Here is a 5,736-nt window from a genome sequence, read left to right as displayed (position 1 = left end):
TATAGGAGTTGGCCAAATAACTCTTTCTACCAGAATTTGGAATTGCTTGTGAATGGGGTAGTCTCCGCGACATGAAATTTGTAATATGCATGCTCCCCTGTGATGTTACATACCCTGTAGCCCATCACTGGGCTGGGATAAGGCTATATACTCTCTCTGCTTCCAACTGCTAATTCCAGACGATTCTTCCTCCCACTTCTATATGAATTCCCACTGCCAACCTTGTCCTTGGGTCACTCCTTAGTTCCTTGGAGATTGTAGCTGTTGTTCACTGTTTCATTCCCTAACATTACCCCATCATAACTATTAGTGATTTTCATGTTCAACTAGATGAGAGTTCCATTATCTTGAGCGTTTTTCGCTCCCCCACTCCCTCCCCTCTGTCAAACATCGATTTTTTTCTCTGTATATATGAGTTTCTGTTTTGTTTGTTTAGTTTTTTAGATTTTACATATAAATGAAATCATGTTGTTGTCATAAATGGCGAGATTTCATTCTTTTTTTATTTTATTATTTTTTTTATTTTTTTTTAATTTTTATTTTTTTAGGCGAAGCAACCCTTGGTTGACCTCACAGATTGCGAGGACCTTGTCAGTTTATAATCTCTTGTTTTTTATTTGTTTACGCCTATAGCACCTGGTCTTCCTAGGTAGTCTCCAATCCAAGTACTAATCAGGCCTGACCCTGCTTAGCTTCCAAGAGCAGACGGGATTGGTCTTGTTCAGGGTGGCATGGCCGTAGACTTCATTCTTTTTTTTATAGCTGAGTAATATTCCATTGTACATATGTACCGCTTCTTCTTTATCCAATCATCTATCTATCGACACGTAGGTTGTTTCTATTTTGGCTATTGTAAATAGTGCTGCAATGAACGTAGAGGTGCACGTACCTTTTTGAATTATTGTTTTTATTTTCTTCAGATAAATACCCAGAAATGGAATTGTTGGGTCTTATGGTAGTTCTGTTTTTAATTTTTTGAGGAATCTCCTTACTGTTTTCCCTAGTGACTGCACTAATTTACAATCCCATTAACAGTGCACAAGGGTTCCCTTTTCTCCACATCCTCACCAACACTTGCTGTCTTTGATTTCTTGATGACGGCCATTCTGACACGTGTACGGTGATATCTCATTTTCCGCTTTCTCTCCTTATGTTAAAGGCCTTCATTTCCCTACTTTCTGTGTCCTCATTCTGATTCTTGAGCAGTTTGGATTTCATGGCCCATCATTGTCATAACTCCTTTGCACTTTCCATTGTCTTGCTAATTTCTCACTTTATATACTCACTTGAAAAAATCCCAACTTGGATTATCTCTAGCCCGCAAGTTTACTAAACCTCACAACTGAACATGGCTGGAGAAAAGCATACAACGATTCTGCATTGTCTGACTGTAACACCTTGGCTCCTACTTTCCAGTGGACTCTTACTTCTTTTGTCCAGAAATCCTAACTACATTTCTCTATCCATTCACTCTCCCACATAGCAGTTCAAACCTTCTGTTCTTTCCTTAAACATCTAACACCTCCTCTTCTCATCTCATCCTTAGATGTTTGCCTTGTGTTGTATTTCAATGAGGAAACAGTAACTAAAGATAAAACATGCACAAATTTGCACCCACTGACCTGCGTCTTTGCTCATGTATTTCTTCCTTTCCTTCTGCTAAAATGGAAGAACTGTTTGCGCTCCTTTCTGGGGTCAACACCTCACCTGGTACATTAGTGTCATCCTTTCTTACTCACTTAAGAATATCATTCCAGTAATTCTCCTTCTCTCTTTCATTATTAGTTTTTCTTATCTATCAGATTGTTCTCCCAAGCCTACAATATCCCTCAGCAGCAACAACAGAAACCTCTCTTTTGATGACTGTCTTTTTGGCTATGGCTACAATTCTCAGATCCTGATCCTCTTACAGCAAAGTTTATCTATATCTGCTGTCTCTAGTTCTTTTTCTCCCATTTTCTCTCAGTCCATCTCTAATTAATATTTCCACATAACTCCACAAAACTGCTTTTATAAATGTCATCATTGACCTTCTTGTGGCTAAAGCCAACAGTCTTTGTTCTGGACATATGGTTATCAGAATTCAATGCAGTTGATTGCTACATTCTTAATTTTTAAATCTTCTCCCTCCCCACTGGCTTTATAAAGCATCAGAGACTCTTAATTCTATCTTTTTTTTACTGACATCTTGATCTTGGTATCCTTTGCTAGTTCTCTTTTACCTCCCCGACAACTGAAATTCTCAATGAGTAAATATTTCTATCTATACTCATTCTCTCTGGATCTCATTGTTTTCATCTAGACTCATGGATTTAAATACCATTTACCTCTTGCTAACTCTTAAATACATATCTCTATCTCAACCTTCTCTCCTGAAATTTAGATTCCTGTATCAAATTTCCTACTTATCTCCACTTGGACGCATAAAATATATCTCAAATTTAATGTATCTTCTTCCTATGACTTCAAAGCCACCGCTCCTATAGGATGGCAACTTTATTCTTCCAGTTGATGAGGCCAAAATATTTTTGGAAAGAAAACACCAATGGCTGTTACTTCCTTCTTATTTATTCTCAGAGACAATCGATGATTCATATCTTGACAAATGAAATTTATAGGAGTATAACAGATCCAATTTGAGTGAAGTTCTATCCAACATCATTATGTACAGGACCAGGCCCCTGTATCTCATTTTTGAGACTGTTTATCGAGTGATGACTAACCGATGATACAGCTGCATCAGAAAGTGGACGCAAAGTACACAAGCTGAAAGGACAACAGAACTGATGTTTTCCTTGAGCTGACATTCAGCTTTTTCTCTTAGGAACTTGTGCATGCCAAATGCAGAGTGATTTGGGGGGTTTCAGACATTGCTCATATGACTTACAAGACCTCTGCTATGCCATTGCCATGAATTCTACATTGATTCCTATCCTGCATCTTTTGTTAAAGCAAAGTAAACATCTCCAATGAAACTGACCATGACCATCAATTTGAAAGCAGACCGATGCTGTTGGTCAGTTGTTATGAGTGTTTCCATTTAGAATTAGGTTTGACTCGTTTTCTCTTCTCATCCCATATATTCAGTCGACAAATTCCATTGCCCGTATCTTCAAAATATATTTAGAATTTTAAAAAACCTTACAGACAACTCTCTTACAGATACTGTAATAGTTTTCTAAATGGTATCTCTGTTCTTTCCCTGTCTACCACCTCCTCTCAAAACTGCAGGTAAAGTGTTCCATTCAAGATGTGAGTCAGATCTTGCTACTCTTCTGAGAATTCTTCCATTAATTTTTTATTTTACTCAGAGTTAAAGTCAGGTACTCACGGTAACCTATAAGGCCCTACCTGGCCTTGCTGTTGCTCTCTCTCATCTCATCTTTTTTATTCTCCCCATATTTCTTTCTATTTCAGTCATGCCGAAATCCTTATTTCTTCTTGTAAATAACCAGCACTCCCAGCTTGAGAACTTTGCACTACCTGCAGTAATTTCTGCTAAAAAATTCTTTCTCAGAATATCTGCGTGACTTGTCCACTCACCTCTTCTAGGTCTTTGCTCCAACATCTTCTTCTCGATGAAGCATTCCTTGACCATCCTATCTAAAGTTGCAGCCTCTCCCCTTCACTACTTTGTTTTCCTTCATACTCCTTAACAACCTTTGACATATTAAGTAAGTAATTTATGTTTATTACTTCTCTTTCTCTACTAGAATGTAAGCTCCAATAGGACATGATTTTATATCTGTTTTATTCACTTCTGTATTTCTAGTATCTCGAATAAGCCTGGTACTCAGTAGGTGCTCAATGAATACTAATTGAATAAAGTAGATCATGGGCTACTAAAAATACATGATGTAGTGGATACTCTGGTATCCTTCACAGGTCCCCTTTTCTGGACCAGTGACACACAGGTGATTCCTACTCAGAAGAATTGACTTCTACCTACCACTTGGTATTAGGTTGGTTACACATGTCCTGGGTGGCAGCCCAAAATTAACATCTGATTACATGGCAGTACAAAAAGATAGCCCTTTGCCTCAAGGAAGGATTAACTCCTTCTTGTCTGGTACATTAATTGTCCAGACACTGAGATCAGACCGAAGGTAGTCTTTAGCTGAAAACATACTCTGGTTTAATATTTTTTCTCTTCCCATATTGGTTTCTTTACTTTCATCCTCAATTTACTATTTTAATAAATCACTTAAATAAGTTGTCCTCTCAAATGATACTTCTAGGGAACCCAACCTAAAATTCCTGAAAAGAGGATGACAATTTATTTAAAAAAAGAATTACTCACCTTTTCTTCAATCTATTTTTTGAAGAAAAATAAGTCAGTGAATAGAGAAGGTTACATTCATGGAATATTTCAATAATCACCTATTGAAAGTGACATGTTATCATATATTATGTAAGCCGGTGGTCTCTTGGTACATCTAAAGGATAAAATAAAATCTCTCAGGCTTCTAATTTAGTTCTTGCCTTTATTACTTGGGGGTCAAGGAAAATTTAACTACTAGCTTCAAATAATCTATAAGATCTTGGACAGTTTTGTTAGGCTCTTGAGCTACATATACAAAGTTTGGAATTAAAACATAAATCCTAGTTTTCAGGGCTAAAGTTAAAAGTATATAAGATTATATAGGTGAAACTACATAAGATAATTTCTAACATGTCATTTATAAGTCAGCATAGGTTCCCATTAGAGGTGTCAGGGTGGCAGTAAGACAATGACAGTAAGGCAGATTTTACAACTTTTGTTTAAATGTTTCTTTAAACTTCTTGCAGGTTGAGTTTCTTGGAAAATAGACCCTATGACAGATGTTAGCTTATGATCTGTTTATTAAAGAATATTTTGGCGATCGATGCTTAAAGAAGAGAAAAAAGCAGGCTTGGGCAGAGGAAAAAGATATATTGATATGTGGGCCCAGTGGCAGCCTTCACCAACCCTAAGGGAGCTCTGTGTCTTTAATGACCTCTCACAATTTTTCCTTGTTTGGCCAAGGTGGCCATGCCTTTATAGTCCTGTATGGGTTAGTCATTTACATGACTCCGCCATGGGACGGGGTGTAACTTTGAACTAAGCAGCTCTTTGCACCTGAGGCCTGACAACATTCCCAGAAGCTGGGGTAAATGTTGAAGGGGAATTTAGGTTGCACATAACATTAGTCCCCACAAATCTTAATATATTAGAGGAAAATGGAGAGACCTCTATTCTTTCATTCAATCACTCAGTAAATATCTATCGAGCTCTTATTATGTACATGGCACTGTGCTAGGTACTAAAGATATAATGAAGAATTAGACTTGATCTTTGACCTTGAAAAGTTAATGATCAAATGTGGCAGCAGACTTGTACGTAAACAAATAAATATACGCTGGTGAGTGCTATTTCAGAAGTAAGAAAAAAGTGCTGTGGGAGCACAAAGGACAGAACAAACAACTCAGCATGGGAATTTAGGGAACACTTCACCTTGGTTTTACCACTCATTTATGTCTAAGTAGCTGAGCTGTTTCTACAGATAACTGCAAAGAAATTGCTCACATAATATATCACTTTCAATAGGTGCCCACTGAAACATTTTAAACTGTTGTTTAGAGCAAGACTTTGTCTCCAGACAAATGTGTGCCCCACACTATCCATTTAGCTTATGGCATATAGCAAATCAAATTTTTGCTTAAAAATTACTAAGATTTAGGTGTATGTGTCAAGGGATGTGTATTCTTTGACTTGGA

At 37.2% G+C, this 5,736-nt stretch overlaps 1 pseudogene; it reads right to left on the bottom strand.

The window, feature by feature from the left end:
• Positions 1–624: 624 nt before the first annotated feature.
• On the bottom strand, positions 625–743 carry LOC111737876 (annotated as a pseudogene).
• Between the last annotated feature and the right edge of the window lie 4,993 nt (positions 744–5,736).

The sequence above is a fragment of the Pteropus vampyrus genome, unplaced genomic scaffold, assembly GCF_000151845.1.
Source record: "Pteropus vampyrus isolate Shadow unplaced genomic scaffold, Pvam_2.0 Scaffold31, whole genome shotgun sequence".
NCBI classification, from domain to species: domain Eukaryota; kingdom Metazoa; phylum Chordata; class Mammalia; order Chiroptera; family Pteropodidae; genus Pteropus; species Pteropus vampyrus.
The sequence above is the reverse complement of the archived record's forward strand: the minus strand, read 5'-3'. Positions and strand labels throughout refer to the sequence as shown.